Source organism: Myotis yumanensis, unplaced genomic scaffold (genome assembly GCF_028538775.1).
Source record: "Myotis yumanensis isolate MYYU_CA2020_CCGP unplaced genomic scaffold, mMyoYum1.0.hap1 SCAF_3, whole genome shotgun sequence".
NCBI lineage: Eukaryota > Metazoa > Chordata > Mammalia > Chiroptera > Vespertilionidae > Myotis > Myotis yumanensis.
Window position 1 is genome coordinate 96,478,550 of NW_027223754.1, and position 15,741 is coordinate 96,494,290.

The following is a 15,741-nucleotide window of genomic DNA, read 5'->3' on the forward strand; positions in this document are numbered from 1 at the left end:
GATAAACAACCCAATCAAAAATGGGCAACAGACCTAAATAGAAACTTTTTGAAAGAAGACATAAGGAAGGCCAAGAGACATATGAAAACATGCTCAAAGTCACTAATCATCTGAGAGATGCAAATCAAAACAACAATGAGGTACCATCTCACACCTGTCAGAATGGCTATCATGAACAAATCAACAAATGACAAATGCTGGCTAGGATGCGGAGAAAAAGGAACCCTCGTGCACTGCTGGTGGGAATGCAGACTGGTGCAGCCACTGTGGAGAACAGTATGGAGTTTCCTCAAAAAAACTAAAAATGGAACCTCCATTTGACCCAGTGATCCCACTTCTAGGAATATATCCCAAGAAACCAGAAACACCAATCAGAAAGGATATATGCACCCCTATGTTCATAGCAGCACAATTCACCATAGCTAAGATTTGGAATCAGCCTAAGTGCCTTTCAGCAGATGAGTGGAGTAAATGATCCTTTTATTGTGCTGTTGAATTCAGTTTGCTAATATATTGTTGAAATTTTTTGTGTCATCTGGGATATTGGTCTTTAATTTCTTTTCTTATAGTGTCCTTATATGGCTTTAGTATCAGGGTAATGCTGGCCTCTTAAAATGAGTTTGGGAGTTTTCCCTCTTGTTCAGTTTTTTGAAAGAGTTTGAGAAGAATTGGCATTAATTCTTCTTTAAATGGTAAAATTCTAGTGAAACCATCTGGTCCTGGGCTTTCCTATGTTGGGAGGTTTTGTATGACTGACTCAATCTCCTTACTTGGTATTGGTTTATTCAGATTTTCTGTTTCTTCATGATTCAATATTGGTAGGTTGTATGTTTCTAGAATTATTTTTTTTTAGGTTATCTGCTTTGTTGGGATATAATTGTCACAATCTGTATTTTTGTGGTATTAATTGTAATGCTTCCTTTCATTTCTGACTTTACTTATTTGAGTTATCTCTTCTTTTTTCTGAGTTAGTTTAGCTAAAGGTTTGCCAATCTTGCTCATCTTTAAAAAAATTAGCTTAGTTTTATTGATCCTTTTTATTGTGTTTCTGGACTTTATTTCATTATTTTTGCTCTGATTTTTGTTATTTCTGTTAATATTTGCTTGGTATATTTAGGTGCTCTGAAGTTAGGTCTAAGTAGATATATGATTATTGTATAAATCTTGATAAACTGACCCCCTTATCATTGTTTAATGACCATCATTGTCTCTTGTTACCATTTTTGGCTTAAAGTTTATTTTTTCTGATATAAGTATAGCTCCCCTTTTCACCATTACTTCCAGTAGTCCACTTAGAATTTGTGCTTCTAGCCCCTGTAACTTTGGCTCAGCTGGATTTGAGGTTCTGGTTCCAGGGAGGGCTGTTCTACCAATGGATGCAATAAGATTTCTACTAAATCTAAAGTTATGGCTGCTACCCAATGTGTTAAGTTTCTCATGTAATTTTATCAGCAGGCAAAGAAAAAAGTTGCCATATTGACAGAGATAATTGACCCTGGTTATCTTGAAGAGATAGAGTTGTTGCTCCATAATAGAGGCAGGGAAGATATACTTCTATTACCAGAAATAACTATAAATGGGTAAATAAAGCTATAGCCTGACAAGGGCATGATGACCAGGGACTTAGACATGTTGAAGATAAAAATCTGGGTGTGTTACCTTATTAGGTAAGCAACCTAACTTGGCAAGCTAGGCTAACAACCTAGACCAGTAGAGTTGTCTGACAGTGGGGAGAATCTAGAATGGATTCTAAACATGGAGGTGATAAATATCAGTTACATTTTTTGGTCCTTGGAACCAACAGTAGCAGTAACGGTGATCAGTAGCAATAGAGGTGATAGCTTCCTGTTGTAAGCCTTTTCTATGAGAAGTTGTGATCAGTCATCATTTTTTAAAAATTCTTTATTGTTTAAAGTATTACAAGAGTCTCCTTTTCCCTCCCATTGACCTCTCCCCCGCCACTCCCTACCCCCAGCACATGCCCTCACTCACACCCCAGTGACTTGTGTCCATTGGTTTTGCTCATATGCATGCATATAAGTCCTTTGGTTGATCTTTTACCCCCTTACCCCCCACCTTCCCTCATAGGTTGTACAGTCTGTTTGATGTTCTAGGTCTCTGGTTCTATTTTGGTTCATCAGTTTATGTTGTTCATTATATTCCACAAATGAGTGAGATCATGTGATATTTATCTTTCTCTGACTGGCTTATTTCACTTAGCATAATGCTCTCCAGTTCCATCCATGCTATTGCAAATGTAAGAATTCTGTATTACAGCAGCGTAGAATTCCATTGTTAGATGTACCACAGTTTTCTAATCCACTCGTTCGCTGATGGGCACTTAGGCTGTTTCCAAATCTTAGCTATTGTAAATTGTGCTGCTGTGAACATAGGGTTGCATATATCCTTTCTGACTGGTGTTTCTGTTTTCTTGAGCTACATTCCTAAAAGTGGGATTACTGGGTCAAATGGAAGTTCCGTTTTTAACTTTTTGAGGTAACACCATACTGTTCTCCACAATGGCTGCACCAGTCTACATTCCTACCAGCAGTGCAAGGGGTTCCTTTTTCTCCACATCTTCGCCAGCACTTGTCGTTTGTGGATTTGTTGATGATAGCCATTCTGACAGGTGTGAGGTGATACCTCATTGTTGTTTTGATTTGCATCTCTCAGATGATTAGTGACTTTGAGCATGTTTTCATATGTCTCTTGGCTTTCTGAATGTCCTCTTTTAAAAGGTGTCTATTTAGGTCTGTTGCCCATTTTTTGATTGGAATTTTTTATCTTCCTTTTGTTAAGTTGTATGAGTTCCCTGTAAAATTTGGAGATTAAACCCTTGTCAGAGATAACAATGGCAAATATGTTCTCCCATGTAGTGGGCTTTCTTGTTGTTTTGTTGATGGTTTCTTTTGCTGTGCAGAAGCTTTTTATTTTGATGTAGTCCCATTTGTTTATTTTCTCCTTAGTTTCCATTGCCCTAGGAGCTGTATCGGAAAAGATATTGCTATGACATGTCTGCTATTTTGCTGCCTATGGAGTCGTCTAAGATTTTTATGATTTCCTGTCTTATGTTTAAGTCCTTTATGCATTTTGAATTTATTTTTGTGTATGGTGTAAGTTGGTGGTCTATTTTCATGTTTTTGCAAGTATCTGTCTAATTTTCCCAACACCATTTATTAAAGAGACTGTCTTGACTCCATTGTTTGCTCTTGCCTCCTTTGTCAAATTTTAATTGAGCATAATTGTTTGTGTCAATTTCTGGGTTCTCTATTGTGTTCCATTGGTCTATATGTCTGTTCTTGTGCCAGTACCAGGCAGTTTTGAGAACAATGGTTTTGTAGTATAGCTTGGTACCTGGTATTGTGATCCCTCCAACATTGTTCTTCTTTCTCAAGATTGCTGCAGGTAATCGGGGTCTTTTAGTCCAGATGAATTCTTGGAGAGTTTGTTCTAGGTCTTTGAAATATTCTGTTGGTATTTCAATGGGGATGGCATTGAATCTATCAGTCATCATCTTGAAGAAGCATTGACCAGATAGAGTGAACTTAAAAAGTAGTAAAGTGCATCTGAGTGGTACAAGGAAAGTAGTACAACAGACTCTAGCAGTGCCCTGCTCACATACCTGAGACCCTACCGTTTTAGTGTGTTCTAGAGACTTTTTACTCCCAGTATCAGCACTGGAGAACAATATTTTTTTCTAAGTGCAGAAGGCTGCCTGCTTGCCGAGTAAACTGGAAGCACTGAAAAATTAACAGCCCTTTGGGAGCCACCCTCAGCTAATGACAGAAAGAGAATGGTGTATAAATCACCCAGTTCCCTCATCTGTTGGGCAGGATAGTTTTGATGTATGTATTTTTTAGTTTCTTAGGTTTCCTGTGGGATTAAGCTTTAGCTATCTACTGTTTCAGATGGTTTAATATTCATACTTTATTTGCTGCATTTATATCATTTTCATACTTCTATGCAATTGTTGCTTGTGACTTCCATATACTTATACTCAAGTCCTTATGTTGGTGTCTGTCTCTGGGAGAACCCATGCTAAGACACTTCTGTTCAATGTTTCTACCTTTATTTCCTTTTTGAATAGAAATCTTATACTTTTCACTTGGGCTCAGATGTCTCCATTTGAACTATGTTTCTAGGGGCAACAGACTTCTGCAGCTTCTTTTCCTTCATTAAAGGCAATCCAGTCCATGTACCGTTAGACTCCAGGACAAGTGGACAAACATCATCTAGGGATAACTGATAAAACAAACCTTAAGTAACTAAGGCAGCTTAACAAAAGCCACATGGCATTAGTAGTAGAACTGGAAACAGAGCGGGTTTCTCAGTAGTGGTTCTCAACCTAGGAATGGAACATCTTCCCTGTAGTGATAGTAGTGGAAAGTTCTGCAGCTGTCTTGAACATACACAAACAAGAATGCTGACCACCCCATTGCCACAGGTCTGGGCTTGTCTTTATCGCTGTGGCATCAACTTGTAGTCAACTTTTAAGCTCAGTTTCATGTTAGCCTCTGGGCCCAGGCTTTCTGGCTACAAGTGCCAGACTGTTCCCTGATGCCTCTGAGAAAGGAGGTTGGGATTTTGAGAATGCAGGGCCACTTCCAAGAAGGGCCTCAAGGAGCCAGCTCTGAGCAGCACTTCCCAACCACCCCAACAGGAAAGTGATCACAATCTCCTTTTAACAGACCGGCTAATTACTAGAAAGTAGCCAGACTATATGAGAATAACTAGGTAAATCCTCATTTTCATTGTGAGTATTAAAGCCTTCTCGAAGTCCTCTTCCAATCCAGACTCAGCTAATAAGAGGGAGTCTAGGGAAAGCTGACTCATCCTGCTTAGCACGACTTTGCTCTGCCTCCTACTCAGTCATAAATTGCTGCACAGACTGTGCTGGATAAGTTGACATTAAGAATTATTAAAAGAACAAGTCAACAGTTTAGAAAATGTGCGCTCATGGCAAGCATCAGTTCTCTGGAAGAGCTGGGGCATGGCAGAGTGAAGTGAGGAGTCATGGAGCCCTGGCCTCACAGCTCGGAAAGTTGAGAGAAGTTCCAGTGCTCACGGAGGCCCAGCGTGTCCCCTTAGAGCAGTGGTTCTCAACCTTCTGGCCCTTTAAATACAGTTCCTCATGTTGTGACCCAACCATAAAATTATTTTTGTTGCTACTTCATAACTGTAATGTTGCTACTGTTATGAATTGTAATGTAAATATCTGATATGCAGGATGGTCTTAGGTGACCCCTGTGAAAGGGTCGTTTGACTGCCAAAGGGATTGCGACCCACAGGTTGAGAACCACTGCCTTAAAGAGACAGACATAAAGAATCCAGTGGTGACCCAATGTAGCCTTGCCTGTGGTCTGTTTATATAATTACTATTTGGGAGATTTGAGTATTTATGTGTTGCTTTAAAATTCATTATTTTTATTTTTGGCAGTCTAGTGGTAATTAATCTTGGTGGAGCATGGGGTCCCTCCTATCAGTATGTGGGCAGCCCCGGTTTCCTGTTTACAGTGGCCCGCAGAAACCCCCACACCCAGAAGGGGTACTTGCTCCTCTATATTTCCCAGTTAAATCGGATCATGTCCAGCCTTGTGCTTCTCTTGCCCTTACTCCTTTAACTCTTGTCATGCCACTTAAATATTCATATATGGTTTGTGTTCTTTCCCAGACTGTGACCTTTTGGTGTAGGTAAACACTGGCCTCCCCTTCTGTGCTGGGAGACAGTAGGTGCTCCATGAAAATAGTTTGCATGAATGATTTTGGAGCTGCTTCAGGGGCTGGCATATGGAGGAAGGCATTTACCTGTGGCTTGTAATTTGCTGTACAGGGGAAGCAGATATTCTTGTTAGAATTTAGTGTAAAATCAGCTTACACTTGTCTGCAACTTAAGTGTCTAGGTTGCAGAGCCCAGGTTTTGTAGAAGGCTTACTTGGGCATTTTCCCAGATAACTGTGGTAGTCAGGCAGTTGAGTCAAGTTCTCTTATTAGGCCTGTATTACAGATGAGGAAACTGAAGAATATAATAGACATTAAATAACTTGCCTAGGATCACACAGTTTGCAACTTATGGAGCTGGGATTTGAACTCAGACATTCATGATCCAGAGACTGTGCTTCTCAGAAATTTTAAACACAACTGAAATACCTACCCACCTACCCACTCACCCATCCACTAAAAATTTAAGTACCTTTTGAAAGAAATAGGTTATATATAATGACTACTAGTATGTCTTTAAGAAATCTGTTAAATCTATCCCTCCCCTCTTTCCAAGCTCCTTATTGGCAATCAGACATGATAGAGAGTGTCTATAGTGAATAAAACCTCTACCTAGAATTTTGAAAGCAATAGCAAACACTGGAAATGGTGACAGTAATTTGGAATCCACTGAGTTTTTCCTGGAAAGATCAGATAGAAATTGGCTGGAAAGCATATGACATGTATGAAAAATTCTAGGAACTCTTTTGTTTTGTGGCACTCATGTTGAGTAATGTTCAAGGTGAGCCTTCACATGTTTTCTTCATTATGTTCTAAATATTGACTCATACTCTATTCCACTAAAGCTCTGAAAGATTTTTTTTTTGTCCATCAGGTTTTAATATGATGTCTGCCTTTCCTATGGAACTGTGGTGATTTGACTATGTACTTTTGGTCTAACTTTACCATCAATGCGATGACCTGGGATTATATCTGGTAACACTGGACAGCCACTAACCTCTTTGGCACTCAGTTTAATCATCTATAACATGAATAGAAGGAATGAGATGACCTCCAAGGCCTGCCCATGATTCTTGGTACTTTCAGCCACATTTCTGGAAGGCTAAACTTTCTACATGTGTTCCTTACATGTGCATCAAACCTTTTCATCCTTGGCACTTGGTTTTTGGCATACAAGCATCTTCAGACAAGATTTCCTATCTTAGAAAATAAAATTCAGAAAAAGTGATAGCTTCATTTTTTACATTAGACAAGCTAAAACATGTTTCCTTTCTGTCTTACAAGTCATTTTTTCTTTACTCCTTTTTCATAACTATTGAGTGGGCAAGATGTCCTGGTAGTCAAACAACCTTTAAAGGTAAAACACCAACCTACAGCTGCTTCCAGAGGCTGCTCACAGGAATCACTTTGCAAATTAGCAGGTCTTTTAACAGGGATAAAATGTTGGTACTGCCTGCTGATCTGTTGGCACATGTCCTGGAATTCACTAATGTTGCATTCATAGTCTGGATTTGGGCCTTATGTCTTCATTATCTCAACACCTCTTTGCTGTTAAAAAATCAATGTCACCCTGGCTGGTGTGAGTCAGTAGGTTGGGCATTGTCCCATGTACTGAAGGGTGGCCTGTTTGATGCCCAGTCAGGGCACATGCTCAGGATTGACGCCCAGTAGGGGGCATGCAGGAGGCAGCCGATAGATGTTTTGTTCTCACATCAATGTTTCCCTCTCTCTCTCTCTCTCTCTAAAAATTGATAATAATATATATTTTAAAAATCAATGTCAGTGGAAGACAAAACAACTAGTTGTCAAAAACAGTAACAAGTTAGTGCCTTGAATAGAAATAATATGTGCTAATGTCTATTGAAGATTTAGTGTTTGTCAGGCACTGTTTCAAATGCTTTATATAGGTGGTTTCTTTTGAAGTAGATATTATTATTTTATGGTTCCTCAACTAAAGTACAGAGAAGTTAAGTGACTTGACAAAAATCACCCAGCTGGTAGTAATTTTCTGAATTTTGGCTTCTAATGCTGGGTGTGGGGTAGAAGTAGGTAGGATCCTGCTTACAATGTAGCTCAATAGATTGGGAAGATTGCATTCAGGGGGAAATTTGCCAACTGTATTCTAATAGCTTTAATGTATGGAAAATATTTGTGGGGAGAAAAGCATGAAAAGTATTTCTAATCCTGGATGCTTCCAAATGAAAATGACATATGATACTTTCATTCATTCATTTGTTATAAAAATATTCACCCAATACAATGTACTGGATGCTTCGGAAGACAGAAGCCTGAAGTCAGAGAAGATGCCTGTGCTTCCAGTTATAGAAAATAACAACCAAATAGTAGGGAAAAATGTTTTGGCCTTAAATGATTTTACACAAATGCATAGAACATGAATAATAATAAAACCTTGCAGATTTGGAAGCAATGAGAAAAATGTTATTTTATCAATATGACCAGGATGGAGCAGGCTTGGACTGACAAGTAGAATGGTAGATTAAAAAACACACAACATCTGGTAGATCTGACATTTTTTCAGAATATCAAGAGAGTGATTATGTTAGTGACTGGAGAAAACTGGTTGTGTTGTGTATGGTAGTTAGCTGTTAGGAAACCATCTTTTACATGCTTTTAGAAGTTCATTTTATTGAAGGGAACACACACACACACAAATCACAGAATTCATAATGGGATCCCAGGGCTAGAAAAGTCAAAGGGAAGAGGAGACAATGGTGGGAAACCTCTAACACACTTGGACAATCAGACCCCAATAATTCAAAAAGAAAAGTTTGGGAGACAGGGAACAAAACTGTGGGGGAAGCACAGGGAGCTTAGCTTATTTCCAAAGATCTTGGCTGGGTTTTATAAAAAGCCAGGTGGGTGATATAACCTAATCTGCATACCCAAAAGCTAAAGCCCAGAATAGCCGAGTAAAAATAGATTGCAAAACACATATAGGGTGTCCCGAAAAATGTATACACACCCTTTGAATAATTATAAAGGCAGTGTTTATTAAAATACATTTCATTTTCAAAATTGAGCTGTCAAAAATATAAATGTATATATTTAACTATAATTGTAGTAAGAAGAATGAACATGTGGTCTCCACAGTTTTAATAGGTAGTAAAATAGAAACATCCCAGTTAGTTAGGTGGAGTCCTACCTCTTTGATTAATCGTACTCAAGCAATATTGATGAACAAATAGAAAAGTAGAGGGAGGGCTTAAAATACATCCATTGTGGCTCTATTCTTGGCTTTGCCTTATTCAACATTTAAAATTTTAAGTTCAAAATGAAATATACATAAAAAGAAAAAAGAACATGAAAACCAGAAGATTCAAATCTCATGAAAAAGCATCAGCATCTGCTTCAATAAGTAGGTAGTAATTTGAAGAAGACCATGCTAAAAATGATGGTTTAACACCTGTAGTGGCAGCATCATGACTTTTTGTTTAGATCAAACAACTATTATTCTAAGTTAATTTTGCTCTTTTTCAACCCCCAAGTTCCTTATTTATTTCTGAAAAGTGAAATGATGACTATTAATATCTTCATATCACTTTCAGAAGAACCTTGTGAACAGGTAAGTGATGATAGATTCATATCAATGTCATCAGGAGTCTTCAAATAGAAGTCTGTTAATTCCCATAGTGTTTGTGTTCTATCATCTGCTTCATGGAATCATAATGACTCTTTTAGAAGTTCATTTTATTGAAGGGAACATTATTGTAAATGCTTACAAATTCAGATTAATTTAACATTAGAGATAAAATTACTTGTTTTTTTAAAAAAATATATTTTATTGATTTTTTACAGAGAGGAAGGGAGAGAGATAGAGAGTTAGAAACATCGATGAGAGAGAAACATCGACCAGCTGCCTCCTGCACATCTCCTACTGGGGATGTGCCCACAACCCAAGTACATGCCCTTGACCGGAGTCGAACCTGGGACCTTTCAGTCCACAGGCCCACGCTCTATCCACTGAGCCAAACCGGTTCCGGCAAAATTACTTGTTTTTATGGTGATAATGACAAATACTAATTTTGTTGGGGCCAAGTATTGTAAAAACAATGATTTTACTAAATTAAGAAATTTATGAAGCATAAATAGATTGTGATTGATTAAGATATTCACATGATTTATAATTTTATCCAAACAAGCTGTAATATTTTACTAATCAAAACATATGTAGTTGTTAAAATTTACAAATATTTATCCATCATTAGAGTTGTTGCCATTGAGCTACAATATTTTTGTATTTATCAAAAGATTAGATAAATATGAAAAAATATTTCAGATGGTAGAACACACTTTCTCTCTTTGCTGCCAATCATGGGCCAGAGTTTCAGTATGCTGACCCTTTGAAGAATGACTATCAATCAACCTAGGTGTTCTTTTTTAAAAATATATATTTCTTTATTGATTTCAGAGAGAAAGGGAGAAGGAGAGAGAGATAGAAACATCAATGATAAGAGGGAATCATTGATCGGCTGCCTCCTGCACACCCCGCACTGGGGATTGAGCCAGAAACCCAGGCATGTGCCCTAGACCTTAATCGAACCGGGACCCCTCAGTCCGCAAGCTGACGCTTTATCCACTGAGCCAAGCCGGCTAGGGCTACCTAGGTGTTCTTAATGGCATTGAACTTTCTATAAACAGTTCTGATAAATTTTGTTTGTATTTTGTTCAAAATCAGTTGGAAGTTTTAAATTGGTATTTTCAAAGACTGAAACATAAAAACCTTCAATTTTTGAAGCTTTTTTGAATAGGAAGGCATTAACCAGTGATTCCCAAAGTGGGCACTACAGCCCCCTGGTGGGCGCTGCAGTGATCCAGGGGGGCGGTGATGGCCACAGGTGCATTTGTTTTAACTCTTTTTATATTACCTTTCTATTCTGAGTTCAATAAATAGTTTCATAATTTCAAACTTCAAATGTTTCTAATTTACACCTTTCTTTACTATATTTTACGAAAAAGGTAGAAACATTAACACATATATCTTTCTGTTTAATTGCTATTAAAATTAAAAAAAAATTAATTTCCAGGGGGCGCTGAGTAATATTTTTTCTGGAAAGGGGGCGGTAGGCCAAATAAGTTTGGGAACCACTGGCATTAACCAATCTATAGTAATAAAAGTGGAATATGCTAATTAGACCAGACAGCCGAACAACCTTCCGGACGTCATCTCAGACTTCCTTCCAGACAAAGCCGCGGCTATAGGGCCTGAGATAGAGGCAGTTAGGGGCGATCAGGCAGGCAGGCAAGCAGTTAGAGGTGATCAGGCAGGCAGGCAGGTGAGTGGTTAGGGGCAATCAGGCAGGCAGACAGAGGCAGTTAGGGGTGATCAGGCAGGCAGGTGAGTGGTTAGGGGCAATCATGTAGGCAGGAGAGCAGTTGGGGGTAATCAGGCAGGTAGGCAGAGTGGTTAAGGGTGATCAGGAAGGCAGGCAGGCGGGCAGTTAGGAGCCAGCGGTCCCGATTGCGAGTGGGATGTCGGACTGCTGGTTTAGGCTCAATCCACAGGGATCCCTGCAGGATCAGGCCTAAATTGGCAGTTGGACCGGCAGTCGGACATCCCCCGAGGGGTCCCGGATTGTGAGAGGGTGCAGGCTGGGCTGAGGGACCCCCCACCCCATGCATGAATTTCATGCACCAGGCCTCTAGTTGTCTCTACAAAAAGCAAGGGGAAAAAACAGAACAGGTTAAACAATGAGAACTCAAATGATACTTAACTTTTAACTTTGAAGGATTATAATAACTGAACCTTCCAATTTATAATGGAATGTTGCTGTGCATGTCCAATTTGATGGATTTAATTCATGATGGATAATTACTACCTGATGGGCCACTGGGTTGTACAGTCAAGTTGGTATCGCTTGGTAAGGTGTAAAGCCTCTACCAGAGGCCAATAGCTGTCCATCAGGGAGTAGTTGTCATCAGAGGAGGACACTGGGGCTTGTTATTGGGCTAACATGACTAGGCTCCAGCGACACTTTCCATACCTTTGGGTCTGTTGGTAATGAGGTTTAAGTGGCAGGGCAGCTTGCACCACAGCCTGAACTTACTGCAGAACCCTTTTTTGAATTCTGCCCCACTCAAACCTAGCAGCCTATGGGGTACTTGATAAATAAACTATAGCAGTATAAATAAACATATCTATATATGGTATTTATTGCTTCCAAAAATAAAAGATGACCACTAAACATCATGTTTCTTTCTTTGGGGTAGGTGGGACACGGTGCAGTGACTTGGTTCTTACTTTAGAGAAAAACCCCCATACACTCAGCTCCACTGAACTCCTGGGAACTCAATATTGCAGGCCCACATGAACCTTCACAAGATCATCACCTGACCTTTGGCATGCAGATGTCCTGCTTAGGCATCTAGGGAGCCTGGTACCACCTGCTCATAAGACCAATTAGCATAAATTAGCATACTGTCATCAATATAATGAACAAAAGTGATGTTCTGTGAGATATCAAGATGACATCATTTTTAAAATATCTTTTGAATTCTTTTTTAAAAAATCATGATGAGATTCCATTTTTATTTTATTTTTGAAAATATGCTTTATTGATTTTTTAGAGAGAAGACGGAGAGGGATAGAGAGATAGAAACATTGATGAGAGAGGAACACCATCCATCAGCTGCCTCCTGCACCCCCCTTACTGGGGTTCGAGCCTGCAACCTGGGCATGTGCTCTGAGCAGGAATCAAACCTCAAACAGTTGAGCCACACAGCAGGGCATCGATTCTTCTTGAAAAAAAAAATATATATATATATACACACACACACACACACATTAGAGGCCCAATGCATGAAATTCATGCAAGGGGCTCGACCCTCGCAGCTGCAGCTTTGTCCAGAAGGACGTCCATCTAATTAGCATATTACGCTTTTATTACACACACACACACACACACACACACACACACACACATTTATATAGTCTTGGGGGTAAAGGGTGGAGTAAACCTAAGTATTGTCCCTGCCAGCAAAGATAATACAAAGGGAACTACAGCGGTGATTGTCATATCATCCATTATCATCACCCGACTGTGCCTGCAATAATCAATAGTTATTCTTCATGACCCATTTGAACTTTACTCAGAAATTTGAGTAATTTGGGATGTGATAGGAGTCACCAATCCTTTGCCTCTCAAGCCTTTGACAGTAGCGCTAGTCTCGGCAATCCCTCTAGAGACATAGTTTGCTTTTGCTTCACTCTCTTGACTAAGAGGGGGATGGGAGTATAGTTCCTGGGGTTTCCACTGGCTCTTCTACCAAAACAGTCTTCACTCCACAGATGAGGAAACAAGTGAAGAGCTTTTGCCAGTTACTCTGTATATCTATTTCCACTGCACACTGCACACTGCATCTAGATCTAGGAAAGAACTACCAAATGGGTTCACAGTTCCATTGGCTCTACTGTTAGGTGGACACAGGCTACAATTTCTCTAACACTGATACATAATGCCATACTCTAACTGAAGGCTCACAGTGGAATTTTGGATTTCTGTGTTGTCAGTGAACAGTAACTGGTGAAATATGAATGAGGTCTATGTACCAAGATCAAATTGGTACCAAGACGAATTTCCTGATTGTGCTAAAGTTGTTTAAGATGTTAACATTAGGTTTTTGGAACTTCCTTGTTCATTTCTCTGTAACCCATAAATCTATAATTATTATTTAAAAATTAAAATTTTTATATTGTTTTAAAAATTCTTACTTGGCTAGGCTAAAAGGATTAGAGAATAATGCATCCAATACAATGTGTAGCAGAGTAGGTTTTTAATCTGTTAATTTCACACAAATACAGACATATATACACACCTGCATTTACAATATTCTTAGTGTCTTACTCAGTGAGACACAGGCTTTGAGTTGTTTGTCTATCAGATGTAGTATGTTTGTCTCACTGTATTCTTATTTCTGTTTTGTCCCAGGGCACTGCTGATAAGACAGCTGTTGAGGATGAAAGTCCAACCTTGGCCCCAAATCAAAGAAACTATCTGGTCACCTTTTTAATGTGAAGGTGGCAATAGACCTATTTCTTAGCCCCTGGGATATGTGAGTTCCAGTGAGGAATCCATAGTAGTGGTGGTGGAATATGATCATGGTGGTGGTGACAGTGGAAAGAGTAGGACTGAGAACTAAAGGAACCCGAGATGGCCAAGGGGAGTGATCAAAGACTTCACTCTGGGTCATACATCAAAGAACTGTGGCTCTGGCCTACTCATGAACAGGTCGCCATGAAAGACAAGGTTAATGTTTATTTTCCTATTAATGCTTTCTTTAGAGCTAGGCATGATGTTTAAACACAGAATTTTTAAAAATATATTTTTTATTGTTGATAGTATTACAGATATTTCCAATCTCAACCCCCCACACACACTTTTCCCCCTTCCTCCCAGTCCTACCCCCGCCATCCCCTCAGGTCTTCACTACGCTATTGCCCGTGTCCATGGGCTATGCACACAAGTATATAAGTTCTTTGGTTTATCTCTTCTCATGCCCCCAACCCCACATTGAGATATGTCAGGCTGTTCCATACCTCCATGCTTCGGGTCTTATTTTCTTGGTCAATTCATTTTGTTCATTAGATTTCACAAATAAGTGATATCATATGATATTTGTCTTTCTTGTGCTAGTACCAGGCTGTTTTGGTTACAATGGCTTTGTAGTATAGTTTGATATCCGGTGTTATGATCCCTCCTACTTCATTCTTCTTTCTCAAGATTGATGCCACTATTCAGGGTCTTTTATGGTTCCATATAAATTTTTGGAGTATTTGTTTTATCTCTGTGAAGTATACCATTGGTATTTTAATAGGGATTGCATTGAATCTATAGATTGCTTTGGGTAGTATAGACATTGTAACAATGTTAATTTTTCCAATCCATGAACATGGTTTATGCTTCCATTTGTTTGTATCTTCCTCTATTTCTTCTTTAAAATGTCCTATAGTTTTCCAAGTACAGGTCTTGGTTAACTTTCTTCCCAAGTATCTTATTTTGTTGTTGTTGTTATTGCCATGGTAAATGGTATTGCCTTTTTAGTTTCTCTTTCTGAGCATTCATTATTGGTGTATTAAAATTATTTTGTATCCTGGTACCTTACTGTATTCATTGATTAAGTGTAGTAATATCCTGGTAGAGTCTTTAGGGTTTTCTATCAATATCATGTCATCTGTGATTAATGACAGTTTTACTTCCTCCTTTTTAATTTGGATGCTTTTTACCTCTTCTTCTTGTCTGATCGCTATGGCTAGGACTTCCAGTACTATGTTGAATAAGTATGGTGAAAGCAGATATCCTTGTCTTGTTCCTGTTCTTAAGGGAATTGCTTTTAGTTTTTGCCCATTGTTGGCTGTAGATTTGTCATATATAGCCTTTATAATGTTGTGGTATGATCCCTCTATTCCTACTTTGCTGAGAGTTTTTTTTTTTAATTAAATCTTTATTGTTCAGATTATTACATTGGTTCCTCTTTTTTCCCCACCATAACTCCCCTCCACCCAGTTCCTGCCCCCTCCCCCGCCCTCACTCCCCACCCACTGTCCTCATCCATAGGTGCATGATTTTTGTCCAGTCTCTTCCCGCATCTCCCATTCCCCTTCCCCCGCCCCCAAGAATAGTCAGTCCATTCCCTTTCTATGTCCCTGATTCATTATAATCACCAGTTCATTCTGTACATCAGATTATTTATTCACTTGATTCTTAGATTCACTTGTTGATAGATGCATGTTTGTTGTTCACAATTTGTATCTTTACCTTTTTCTTCTTCCTCTTCTTAAAGGATACCTTTCAGTATTTCGTATAATACTGGTTTAGTGGTGATGAACTCCTTTAGCTTTTCCTTATCTGTGAAGCTCTTTATCTGACCTTCAATTCTGAATGATAGCTTTGCTGGATAAAGTAATCTTGGTTGTAGGTTCTTGGTATTCATCACTTTGAATATTTCTTGCCATTCCCTTCTGGCCTGCAAAGTTTCTGTTGAGAAATCAGCTGACAGTCATATGGG